This window comes from Stenella coeruleoalba (assembly GCF_951394435.1).
Source record: "Stenella coeruleoalba genome assembly, chromosome: 18".
NCBI lineage: Eukaryota > Metazoa > Chordata > Mammalia > Artiodactyla > Delphinidae > Stenella > Stenella coeruleoalba.
The window spans coordinates 73,939,570-73,953,636 of NC_137164.1; the positions used below are offsets into that span (position 1 = coordinate 73,939,570).

Consider the following 14,067-nt stretch of genomic DNA (forward strand, 5'->3'; position numbering starts at 1 on the left):
TATTTATACCAGCAGGTCCTTTTAATTAACAACTCTGAGGTGTGTACTTTTTGGAATTTAGTACAGTGTATTAGGAAAAAGTTCTGACAAGGCCCAGTTAAAAAATATGATTCATATTAAAATCAAAGGGAGGGCTTCCATGGTGGCGCAGTAGTTAAGAATCCGCCAGCCAGTGCAGGGGACACGGGTTCGAGCCCTGGTCAGGGAAGATCCCACATGCCGCAGAGCAACTAAGCCCACGTGCCTAGAGCCCCATGCTCCACAACAAGAGAAGCCATGGCAATGAGAAGCCTGCACACCGCAAGGAAGAGTAGCCCTCACTCGCTGCAACTAGAGAAAGCCCGAGTGCAGCAACGAAGACCCACTGCAGCCAAAAATAAAATACATTTTTAAAAAAAAGAGTAATCACATACAAGTAAATAAATAAATAAATAAAGAAATAAAATCGAAGGGAGAAGACAACAAGATGTCAAGAGGTCTAGTCACAGTACAGATGGGCCAAATATTTATAGGATCCCAACAAAAAAGTCTTTTAGCTGGTTCCAAGGTTTGCTCCTGCTTTCGTTCTCTCATCCCAGTCGTGACAAGTTTATATCACCTAAGATCACAGTACTGCCCTGACACTTGGAGGGCTACTGCAGGTGATGAATCCACATCCCCCTCCTTGCTCCTTGCAGTTAGATTCCTTGTCAACATCGATCCGGGTATCATCATAGCTATCAAGTGGACCTCATCATATATGCACGGCATACTCAAGGCAGTGGAATGCTGAGGATATGACAGGGATCTTACTTCTTTATCTAAAAGATGGACTTAGTATAGTTAATGCATTTTTCATGATTGGGAAAAGTATACATATTCAATATTGAAAGATTATGTAATTTTTCTTTCATGGTCTTAACCTAATGTTTGATCTTTAAGCATGTGAGATATGGTTGAAAACTGATACATGAGGAAGTAGAAACACCATCTTCAACAGCAAATTTACTCCTGTGTGAGTCATTGACTTGTGATTATCATAAACAAGGTGGCCCCATGCCAAGAACTCCATCAATCTTGACCACATGAGTTTCTGAAAAGCATTGGACTTACTTTCAAGGTCTCCAGAGGTAAAGATAACCATTAATATTAATGATACAAACACAGTAATATAAGCCAATGTTCTAATTATTCACTTTAATTTATTTCAGAATGTTTGCTTAATTTTATCCTCAATAAAGTAATTTTTATTCTGAAAATACCTCTTTAAATCATATTGGTATCTGATCTTTACTCCATATATCAAACTTTGAGCTTTGAACATGCTTCTCATTTCCATATTTTTCAAATTTATTTGGTATCTAATATTTCATTTCATTTTGGCAGTACCTGTGGGAAATGGTCAAAGCAGATATTATTGTCCTTATACGTGAGAAAGAAAGGAAGTGAGTCCTACAAGCCTCACAGCATATTAAGGGATTTCAACCCGGGATCCTGATTCTGTGAGGAATGTTTTCCTCACAGGAGAAGGTGTTGTCTCCTGAGCCTCCGTAGGAAACTGCAGAGCATCCCAGACGTCCAGGATACTTACAGATTTACTTGAGGTACTAATCATTTCCACATTCCTAAATCACGAAGAAGTTATGTACAATGACTTTTTTAATGTTATAATAATATTGTTAAGATCCCAAAGACATTCTACAGCTCTTCATTGTTACTATGTGAGATAAGTTTTGCAAGATCCAGCTGAAATATTAGATGGATAACATTCCAGTATTGTAATTCAAATGTGCATTTTCAAACTGAATAAGAACCTTACATGGCTGGCTTTGCTTTGAGGTTAAATAACAGTTAATGAATCCAAGGAATAAAACAATAGATGACTGTTTCACATTTGATAACTGGGACCCCAACATTTTTACCACAATAATAGTAAATTTAACTTGATATTATATTTGGGGGAAGATGATAATTTAATGAACCATTAATATGAAGTAAAGTATTGAAAAATTTGAATGCTAAAAGGTATAATTTTTGATGATTTTATTTGATACTGAATTTCTGTAAAAATAAAACAATTTTAAATCTTCTCCTTTCTAGTGACCTCACCAAATCACTAACTAAGCTGTAATTACATGCATCATTTATAAAATGCTTCAGTTGAGAGAGAGTATAAGTGATAGGAAGAGAGCAGGTATGCACCATAACGGTGTGTGATACCTAAAGGAAAAGACATGGTTACCTGGGGCGTTACTGTAACTGGTTTTATATTTAGATTTTAAATTGCATTTGAGCAAGTCACTATTTTTACGTAAAATGGAATGAATACTGAGACAGTGCCAAGATGTTCTGAACAGAAGCACCCTGTTAACACACCTGCTATATATACCTTACATTCTGCAGAGACTGAACTGTATGTATTATTATATTTAAAAGGAATAGACATGAAGAATGACACCATAATATATCTACGGCAATTATGTCACACATCACAGTAGACAACTTGAAAATCTTATGAGATTCATTAAAACCATACTTGTATCAGAGAATGATGATAAGACTTCATCTTTTAATCTGTGATTACATTTTAAATCTATTGCCGTTCGTTTTTGTAGATTGATTAATAATGTTTGCTTGGATAATGAAACATTAAATCGTAGCCAAACACTAAACTAATAAAGTGAGAATACTATTTTATGTGTTATAGTACACCAATTTATACCATAGAATCAGAGGCTTTCAATAATGTTAGAAATTTTAGCAGTAATCTAATCAAAGTTGTTTAACATCTCTGGGACTTCCCGTTCTTCATTTTAATTTGGTAACTTAACCAAAAACCTACAACTAATTTTGGTAGAGAAAAAGTTGGAATCCAGGTCAAATTACCTGTTCAGTATATTTTCAACCACTATATAGTATGCCCTAAATATTGGGTGACCCATTAATTTGCTCGGGGCCTAGGAATTAGGTAAGTCAAATAGTGCCATTTTACATTATAAACTTAAAGGTAATATAATCCCTTTGCTAGTGATGGGATACTTGAGATGATCTTATATAGAAAGTATCTAGTCAAAAACTCTCAATGTATAAAGACAATATATATTTTTGAAAGACAAAATTTTGATAAAATGTAATTTTAAGTGGAAGTAAAACTTTGCCAAATAGATTCTGAACTTACTCTTCTTAATAATACTCAATTATGGATTTGTAATTAAATGTATTTATTCAGAAATGGACATGTTCTTTTCAGAATGTAACTTTTCCAATGTTTTTTATTTCTTACTACCACGTGTGTTAGAACTTTTAAATACAAATACTGTGGTGGGCAAAGTTAAATGGAAACATGGAAATTAGGAAAATACTTTTATTTTAAGACTTCTTGCAATTTAAGACTTCTTGCAATTCACCTTCCAATAGTCAAAAAGAATTTGCTATACCAAAGTTAGTAATGATGGTGAGATGATGTAACTTCTTTAAATAGTACCATCAGGTATCAATTTTAAAGACCAGAGATGCACTGAGCTTCAGTTGATCAAGTCTATTTTAAGGCCATATGAAGAATAACTAGAAGATAGGAAACTAACTTAATAGCAGCACAGACAAGCCTCAGTTAAACCGAATTTCTCTGGATGCAGTGCATGTATGACCATTATGGGGAAAAGATGTGTTTCACCTCAGCAGAAGTTGTCTTCTGCTTCCAGCAATAGTGGTCTGCCATAATATTGAGCCATGATATTATTCTGCTTGTTTTTGTTAGCTCTAGTCTTCTGGTCACCATCAAGTGTTTCCATTTCCTCCAAAGTAAAACTGTCTTTTGGGAATGAGCCGTTGATTGGATCAGTCAGTCTCCATCAAGTATTGAATACCTTAGTGAATGCAGATTTTCTGGGGTAGCTTGTAGAGTGATGATTGGCTTGTAGCTGGTGTATTTGGGTAGTTGATTATCTTTCATCCAATCTGTGGCCAGATTCGTACAAAACAAAGCATAGTAACAGGAAGAGGATTTGCTTGCATTCAGTAGCATTTAAAGTAGAAGTGATGAAACTTTCAGGTACTGGTCTTAAATCACTGACACTGGAACCCACCAGGTGTTAGCTCTCATCATTGTCACCATAATTAAGATTTGATAATGATCATTACTACAGGTCGTTTCGATTCAGAGCCTGAAGCGCTCTAATCCATAATAACATACTACTAATAAAAACACCCTTTAAGCAAACTTTATCCACTGGATTAAAGCACTGTTTATGAAATGGATGGTAATTCCTTTTGATTCATGCTTAAATCTGGGGCTCAGTTTACACTTTCCATTTTGTTTCCTTACTAATGAATGTATTAGCCCAAAGGATGTACCTAGGTCTAAGAATGTATCACGGCCACACTTGCTTCCATTGTTAGAGTTGGCTTCTCTAGTCTTAAATTACAACTCACACTTTTTTCCTACATGAAGCTAGCAGAATTGCATAGGTGCTATGCATTGTGGGACAGTTTGACTGTCATATTTTTCATTTTTGTCTTGGTCAGAGAATGAATGGCACATTATCATCAGCCCTACCATTGATTTTTAGCTGAGTATCTAGGCTTCATTGATCGCCAGCATGGCTATTAATTACAGAAGCAGTCAAGTCGACATGGTTTAGGTATTTTGCTGATGACTGCTTTTTGAATTTTAGCATTCTTTATGCTTAAAAGTCTTGCAGAAAAGATGCTCACCATCACTAATCATTAGAGAAATGCAAATCAGAACCACAATGACCTATCACCTCACACCAGTCAGAATGGCCATCATCAAAAAATCTAGAAACAATAAATGCTGGAGAGGGTGTGGAGAAAATGGAACCCTCTTGCACTGTTGGTGGGAATGTAAATTGATACAGCCACTGTGGAGAACAGTATGGAGGTTCCTTAAAAAACTACAAATAGAACTACCATATGACCCAGCAATCTCACTACTGGGCATATACCCTGAGAAAACCATAATTCAAAAAGAGTCATGTATCACAATGTTCATTGAAGCTCTATTTACAATAGCCAGGACATAGAAGCAACCTAAATGTCCATCGACAGATGAATGGATATAAACGATGTGGTACACATATACAATGGAATATTACTCAGCCATAAAAAGGAATGAAATTGAGTTGTTTGTAGTGAGGTGGATGGACCTTGAGTTTGTCCTACAGAGTGAAGTAAATCAGAAAGAGAAAAATAAATACCGCATGCTAACGCACATATATGGAATCTAAAAAAATGGTACTGATGAACCTAGTGGCAGGGCAGGAATAAAGATGCAGACATAGAGAATGGACTTGAGGACACGGGGAGGGGGAAGGGTAAGCTGGGACAAAGTGAGAGAGTGGCATGGACGTATATACACTACCAAACGTAAAATAGATAGCTAGTGGGAAGCAGCCGCATAGCACAAGGAGATCAGCTCAGTGCTTTGTGACCACCTAGAGGGGTGGGATAGGGAGGGTGGGAGGGAGATGCAAGAGGGAGGAGATATGGGGATATATGTGTATGTATAGCTGGTTCACTTTGTTATACAGCAGAAACTAACACACCATTGTAAAGCAATTATACTCCAATAAAGATACTAAAAAAAAAAAAGAAAAGAAAAGTCCTGGAAAAGTAAAGTAACGTAAAACACACCGTTTTCTACTAGAATTTTGTTGGAAAAAAAATGTGCTATAAATATAGGCAAAATATAAAGTAGAAAACTGAAGTAATTATTTAGATAATATAGGCAAAGAAATGCTGTATCCAAATGATTGAAATACGACTTATGAGTAGATTTTAAACTATTCAGAACATTCATTTTTATTTTATTAACAGCTTATGGAATATTTCATTGTTTTCTTCATTACATGATGGTTAAATGTTACCCAAACTAAATCTGCTAGTGACATCAGTAAAGCTGGTTTTATTTTATAAGGGACTTTACTCAGAAAGAATTGAAAACAATATGTAATCATTGAAATGTACACTAAATTATTCTAATGTGTAAACGTGCACTAAATTATTCTAATGTGTAAACGTGCATATTACATTTGTTACCTTAGTAAAGTCCAGCCATGTTTTAAAATCAGGAAAAAATAAAATTTAAGAAAATTTCTATAATTAATTCATATGGTCAAGTTAGAGGTTTTAATTAATATTAAAAGTCTTCAATTTGGAATTTAAGGCATTATCATTGCTGCAAGTAGGAAGTATTTTAGAAATATGTCTACGTATAATATAAGTAAAATCACTGAAGAATAAGTCAGTTATGGGTTAAATTGTGTCCTCACCAAAATATGTTGAAGTCTTAACTTAACCTCCGCTACTTCAGAATGTGCCCTTGTTTGGAAATAGGGTCTTGCAGATGTAATTAATTGCAGTAGGATGAGGTCATACTGGAGTAGAGGGGGTCCCTCATCCAGTACGGCTGTGTTCTTATAAGAAGCTGGCCATGTGAAGATGAAGGATTGGAGAGATGCATCTACAAGCCAGGGAATAGGAAAGATTGCCTGCACACCACCAGAAGGTAGGAAGAGCTAAGAAAGGCTTATCCTCTATAGGTTTCAAAGGAAACCTGGCCCTGCTGACACCTTGATTTTGAACCTCTAGCCACTGGAATTGTTAGACAATACGTTTCTGTTGTGCTGAGCCATCCAGTTTGTGGTACTTGTTACAGGAAACCAATGCAATTTCCTTCAGAAATGATTAGTAACTCGTATCTAATTGAAGACATTGTGTGGTATTTGGAGGAGGTGCATCAAGAATGGTATCGATGGGTCCAAGTATTTCCTTCCATCTCGGCTGCACATTGCTGATGATTTAACACTTCTTGTTAATGTCCTGTTACATGTAAGATAAAGTCATATGGACAGCAATATAAAAAAGCCTTTGGGGTTCCTGTTGAGAGACCAAATTACAGGCCCCTCCCTAATAAGTCTTTTGAAAAGAATGTCTTCTTGAACTTTGTTTAGGTCCGTCAGTGAGGCTCACCACTTAGAAGAGAAGCCAGTCTTGAAAATAAGCACATTATTATTGACAGTGAAAAGATCAAAGACAAAACAGAGGTAAGAGAGCAGTGACCTGTGTTGGAAAAGACAGGACAACTTACTGAAAAAGATGACTTCTTAGCTAGGCTTTAAGAATGAATACTATTATTCCATGAACAAGGGCCCTCCAGGGGGAAAAAAAGCTTTGGGAGAAAAATATGGAGTCCTCAGTATTCATCCAGTTGACAATGCTTCAGTCACTCTCTGCACCACTCAAGATTTCAGTCCAGGTTCTAGCTTTATTTCCAGCTTTCACATTTTGTAACATCAAACAAGTTGTAAGTGAATATAAACTAGCATCATTTATTAAATCAGTGTTTCTCAAATACAAGCGTCTGCAAAAATGAAAAGGAATTGCAAACATTAGGGCCCTTAGGCTGGTCGGTAGCAGTATAACAGCTCCTTCTTTAAGATCAGCCAAATGCATAACACGCCCCTTTCCTAAACCTCCCTTCCCTGTGTCCCCAGCCTCAGCATCTCAGCATCTTCCCTGTAGTGAGACAGCGCTAATCAATCACAAGTCACTTTCCTGCTGACGAGGGTGCAGCCAACAGTACTCATCTCAGCACTGAGGCAGCCTCTGTCAGTTCATCGGGGTGATGTGTGAGTGTGTGTTTGTGTGTGAGTACAAAGGGGATGCAGAGGTCTCACAACTGTAGATTCCTTCAGAAGGGGTGAAAGATGGATGGGTAAGGATTTCAATGATGAGAAAAGATAGAAAACGAGAGAAAGAGGGAATTCCCCGGTGGTCCAGTGGTTAGGACTCTGCGCTTTCACTGCCGAGGGCCCGCGTTCAGTCCCCGGTCAGAGAATTAAGAACCTGAAAGCTTCGCAGCGCAGCCAAAAAAATAAAAGAGAGAGAGAGTATTTATATGAAGCTGAAAGAAAATACATTTTTAGTCCCTAGAAAATATATACTGTCCAGAAAATGTTTTACGCATTTACAAAAAGCTTTTGATAGACTTCACGTAATCCTACAGCAGCTAAACCGTCGTGAGCAGATGACACCAGCTTGCTCTCACAAGTGTGTTTAATACAGCATAATTTACGGTTTTCAGTTCCAAAATAAGTACCGTTTATCCATCTGGCACCTCTTCCTCCTTTGTCTCCTCTATCACAGTGTCACCTGTGAGTGGAGTAGCCTCCGGGCGTGAGCCCTCTAGACAGCTGTTCTTCTCTCAATCAGCAAAGATGCTCGTGGTGTGTCAGGCCCGTGAGAGCTCGCTGGCAAAACAGAGGTAGTACTGGGTGGGTACCAGTCTGACCTTCTCTAAATCTTTTAATAAGAAACTGTTTACTCTAGGGGAATATCTGCAGAGAATTAAGTAAATTGAACAAAATGATTATTCTGAGTTGGAAGATTCCATGAATTCTTTCAGCTGTTTGAGTACAGTCACGGAAAGGCATACATTCTTATCCCTGTTTATCTAACTCTAAGCATACAAAGAGAAAACATTTCAACATATGAGGGCAATTGAAGTACAACTAATATGGTAAAGTGCCACCTTTTTTCAGATATTGTTTTCTGCACACGGTATTGGCGACCTGATTTCCTGGGCCCAGTGCAAAATAAAAAGGGGGGGCCCTCGCTAAAAATTATTAAGAACATCAAGATGGCAACAGCAGAGCATTAAGGCAAGTGTGGGCCCTTCTGAGGTGGGCTTGTGTGGCTGCATAGGTCTTGTACCCATGAAGCCAGCTCTGTCTTCATGGTTTGACTCGCCATATTCTATGTTTATTTTATCACTACTGGACCTAGTATTTTCGTTTACCAATGATCCTTTCTCTTTTTTACTATATGATAGATGAGCTCGTTTTCCCTTTATTCATAGTCTTACTTGAAAGTGAGAAAACAAATGTCAAATACAGTTTTTAATTTATTTACTATTGACAAATTATCAGTTTCTTCCTAGGCAGAAAGGACATCTAAAATAAGTTTAGATGTTATAAAGCAGAAACTAACACACCATTGTAAAGCAATTATACTCCAATAAAGATGTAAAATAAAATAAAATAAGTTTAGAATTCCATGGATTAAAAAAGAGAGGACATAAAAGGCTTGAAAATTAATTATAAACATTTGACATATTTAATATATAATAATGATATATTAAACAGTAATTCAGAAATGACTTTAAATGACATATTCTTTCATGTTATTTTTCACTTATTTACCATTCTGATATCATCAGCATTGCTGAACAGAGAAACACTATTCCCAGTTTAAAAAGTATTAAAAACAAAGGATGTAAAATTTCACAAACCAAATGTATTCCAATATATCAGTTTTGTGCTGACTGATAATGCAGATATGGACTCTCCTTTACTATTTCATCCTAAAAATCCAATTGCATGCAAACCTATAGATTTCGATTTCTTTATTGAGAGAGAACAGTTAATATCCAAATTACTTAAGCCGGTATGCATATGTTATTTTTCTTGCCAAATTTTTTGAGCTATATTTTATTAATATGTATCATAAAATTCACTCACTTGAGGTATACAATTCATCGATTTTAGTAACTTTAGTACGTGGTGCAACCATCATCAAAAGTCAGTTTTAGAATGCTTTCATCCTTCTAATAACATCCCTCATACCCCTTTACAGCAGATCCCCATTCCCACGCTGAGCCCCAGGCAACCACTAATCTAATATCTTCTGTCTACAAATTTACCTTTTCTGCACATTTCATGTAAATGAAATCGTACAATATATATTCTTTTTATATGGTTTCTTTCACTTAGCATAGTGTTTTTGAGGTTCATCCATGCAGTAGCATATGTCAGTAGTTTGTTTTTTTATTGATGAATATTATTCTAGTGTATAAGTGTATCACATTTTGTCTATCCATTCCCAGGTGATGAACATTTCTTTCTGGTTTGAGCTATTAAAAATAATACTGCTATGAGCATTCACATGTAAGTCTTTTTTTTAATTTGTTTTAATTGAATTATAGTTGATTTACAATGTTGTGTTAGTTTCTGGTGTACAACAAAGTGATTCAGTTTTATATATATGCATATATATACATTCTTTCATATTCTTTTCCATTATAGGTTATTACGAGATATTGAATATATTAGCCTGTGCTCTACAGTAGGACCTTGTTGTTTACCTATTTTATATATAGTAGTTTGTTAATCCCAAACTCCTAATTTATCCCTCCCCACCCCCATTCCCCTTTGGTAACCATAGTTTGTTTTCTATGTCTGTGAGTCTATTTCTGTTTTGTAAATAAGTTCATTTGCATCATATTTTAGATTCCACATATAAGTGATGTCATATATTTGTCCTCTATCTGACTTACTTCATTTAGTTTGGTAACCTCTGGGTCCACCCATGTTGCTGCAAATGGCATTATTTCATTCTTTTTATGGCTGAGTAGTATTCCATTGTATTTATATATACCACATCCTCTTTATCCACTCATCTGTCAATGGACATTTAGGTTGCTTCCGTGTATTGGCTGTTGTAAATAGTGCTACTATAAATACTGGGGTGCATGTATCTTTTCTAATTGGAGTTTTCTCTGGATATATGCCTGGGAGTAAGATTGTTGGATCATATGGTAACTCTATTTTCAGTTTTTTAAGGAACATCCATACTGTTTTCCATAGTGGCTGCACCAATTTACATTCCCACCAACAGTGTAGGAGGGTTCCCTCCACACCCTCTCTAGCATTTGTTATTTGTAGACTTTTTAATGATGGCCATTCTGACTGGTGTGAGGTGATACCTCATTGTATTGTTTTGATGTGCATTTTTCTGATAATTAGTGATGTTGAGCATCTTTTCATGTACCTATTGGCCATCTGTATTCTTATTTGGAGAATGTCTATTTACGTCTTCGGCCCATTTTTTGATTGGGTTGTTTGGGGGGTTTTTTGTTGTTGTTATTGAGTTGTATGAGCTGTTTGTATATTTTGGCAATTAAGTCCCTGTCAATCTTATCATTCGTGAATATTTTCTCCCAATCCATAGGTTGTCTTTTCATTTTGCTTATGGTTTCCTTTGCTGTGCAAAATCTTATAAGTTTGATTAGGTCCCATTTGTTTATTTTTGCTTTTATTTCTATTGCCATGGGAGACTGAGCTAAGAAAATATTGCTACGATTTATGTCAAAGAATGTTTTGCCTATGTTCTATTCTAGGAGTTTTATGGTGTCCTGTCTTATATTTGTCTTAAGCCATTTTGAGTTTATGTTTGTGTATGGTGTGAAGGAGTGCTCTAACTTCATTGATTTACATGCAGCTGTCCAGCTTTCCCAACACCACTTGCTGAAGAGACTGTCTTTTCTCCATTGTATATTCTTACCTCCTTTGTTGAAGATTAATTGGCCGTAGGTATGTGGGCTTATTTTTGGGCTCTCTATTCTGTTCCATTATCTTTATGTCTGTGTTTGTGCCAATACCCCGCTGTTTTGATTACTGTAGCTTTGTAGTATGTAAGTCTTATGTGGACATAAATTTTTATTTTTATTGGGTAAATACTTAACAGTGGAATTGTTGGATCATATGGTAGTTTTATGTTTATCTTCTTGAAAAATTGCTAAAGAAATTTTCCAAAGTAACTTCACTATTTTACACTCCCACAGGAAATGCATGAGGGTGTTCATTTTTCCACATCTCCGTGAACATTTGTTTTTTGTCTGTCTTATTTAATATAGTCATTCTTGCAATTTTGAAATTGTACAATATCACATTATAGTTTCAATTTACATTTTCCTAATGATTAATGATGTTGAACATCTTTTCATGTGTTTACTAGCTGTTTGTATACCTTCAGCATGTCTGTTTAAATCTTTTTTCCATTTTTTGATTAGATTGTTTATCTTTTTATTGAGTTGTAAGTGATCTTTGTAAATTCTAGCTGTAAGTCCTTTATCAGATAAATATTTTGCAAATATTCTCTCCCAATCTATTGCTTATCTTCTCATTTCTTTAATGAATTTATTTTTCAGAGCAGTTTTAGGTTCACAGCAAAATTGAGAAGAAGGTACAAAGATTTCCCATCTACCCTCTGCCCCCACATGCCTAGCCTCCCCCATTTTCAACATTTCCCACCAGAGTAGTACATACGTTACAATTGATAGACCTATATTGACACATTATAATCACCAAAAGCCCATAGTTTACATCAGAATTCACTCTTGGCATTGTACGTTATATGGGTTTGAACAAATATATATCTGGTATAATGACATGTATCCACCATTATAGCATCATGCAGAGTATTTTCAGTGTCCTAAAAATCCTCTGTGGTCTGCCTATTTATCCCTCCCTTCCCTGTAACCCCCCTGACAACCACTGATTTTTTTACGGCCTTCATAGTTTTGCCTTTTCCAGAATGGCATATAGGTGGAATCATACAGTATGTAGCCTTTTCACACTGACTTCTTTCACTTAGTAATATGCATTTAATGTTCCTTCATGTCTTTTCATGGCTTGATAACTTTTTTTTTTTTTTTGCTGAATAATATTCCATTGTCTGGATGTACCACAGTTTATTTATCCTTTCAACCACTGAAGCACATCTTGGTTGCTACCAAATTTTGAAAATTATGAATAAAGCTAATATAAACATTCCTGTGCAAGTTTTTATGTGGGCATAAGTTTTCAGATCCTTTGGGCAAATCAAGGAGCGATTGTGGGATCATATGATAAAAATGTGTTTAGTTTTGTAAGAAACCACCAAACTGTCTTCCATAGTGTCTGCACCATTTTGCATTCCCACCAGCAACGAATGAGAATTAAGTTGCTCCACATCCTCTACAGCATTTGGTGGTGTCAGCGTTCTGGATTTTGGCTGTTCTAATAGGTATATATTAATGGTGATTTTTGAAATGAAAATTTTACATTTCAAACTTTGGTGAGTTCCAGCTGGTTATATTTTATTATATGGACTGTGTTTATAGTGTCGTATCTAAGAAATATTTGCCTAACTCAAGGACTCAGTGATATTCCTCTATGTTTTCTACTGCAAGTTTCATCATTTTAGTTATTTCATTTAGATCCATGATCCATTTTGTGTTAATTTTGTGGGTAGTGTGAGGTATAGGTCTAAGTTCACCTTTTTTGCATATGGATATCCCATTGTCCCAGCACCATTTGTTGAACAGACAGTCCCTTCCCCAATGAATATTCTTGGCACCTTTGTCAAAAATAAATTATTTCTTTCTGGATTCTCAATTCTTTAACATGCATCCCTATGTCTACATTTACTATCTAGATAACTGGAGTCTTACACTAATTTCTGAAATTGGTAAATGAAAGTCCTCCAACTTTATCTTTTTCCAAATTGTTTTGGCCATTTTGTATGTTTTGTATCTTCATATAAATTATTGAGTTTGATTGTTAACTTCTGCAAAAAGTAAAATAAAAATAAAAAAATTTGATAGTGATTAAATTGAAACTGCAGATCAATTTGAGGAGAATGCCATCTGAGCAGTATTGAGTCTTTCAATCTGTGAGCGTGGAATGTATCTCCATTTATTTTTAAAAAGTATTCTTTTTTTATGCTATTGTGAATGGAACTTTATTTTTAATTTCATTTTTGGATCGCTCATTGCTTATAAGCACATATTACTCTTGTTACAAGCCTGACAAAGGGGAACAAAAGGTCCTGGCTCCATTTAGGAGGAAAGGAGGAAAAAACTCAGAAAAATCACAAGTTAATACCCAAATGAATTCATGTGCCATACATGTATGGTTTTAAAATAAAACCCCTATATTTCTTTTCTCTTACTTTCTTGAGCGATAAATACTCATCGTAGAAAATGTGGTTATAACACGAGAGTCACTGGAAGCTGCAGCATCAGGGAGTTGAGTCACATCTGCGTCACCCTTGGTTCTCTTCTTCCATCTGTCTGCATCTGCCTACACACATCAGCCAAGACAGTGCCATTCACTGATTTCCAGATTCCTTTCTTGCCATCCTTTCCACAAAGTATTTTCTTAACAAGTCAAAAAGCTTACTGTGAAGCACATGGGTTCTAGATTGCATCCAAGTTCACCATCCACCAGGGGTGAGACACTGAGGAGC

The 14,067-nt window shown here is 35.8% G+C and overlaps 1 protein-coding gene across 14 annotated transcripts in view; it reads left to right on the plus strand.

Moving 5' to 3' along the window:
- The window catches only part of LOC307176742 (uncharacterized protein), a 101,255-nt gene that overhangs the window by 13,394 nt on the left and 73,794 nt on the right, over nucleotides 1-14,067 (plus strand). For 11 of the 14 annotated variants that reach the window (XM_079903141.1, XM_079903140.1, XM_079903146.1 and 8 more), the window contains exons 2-6: nucleotides 922-1,109; nucleotides 1,366-1,583; nucleotides 6,951-7,043; nucleotides 8,146-8,273; nucleotides 9,884-9,944. The gene's annotated coding sequence lies outside the window, so the exon portion shown is untranslated. Of the gene's footprint in view, nucleotides 1-921; nucleotides 1,110-1,365; nucleotides 1,584-6,950; nucleotides 7,044-8,145; nucleotides 8,274-8,540; nucleotides 8,606-9,883; nucleotides 9,945-11,277; nucleotides 11,366-14,067 lie in introns of those variants that run through there. The other 3 variants (XM_079903138.1, XM_079903139.1, XM_079903137.1) reach the window with 3 other exon arrangements.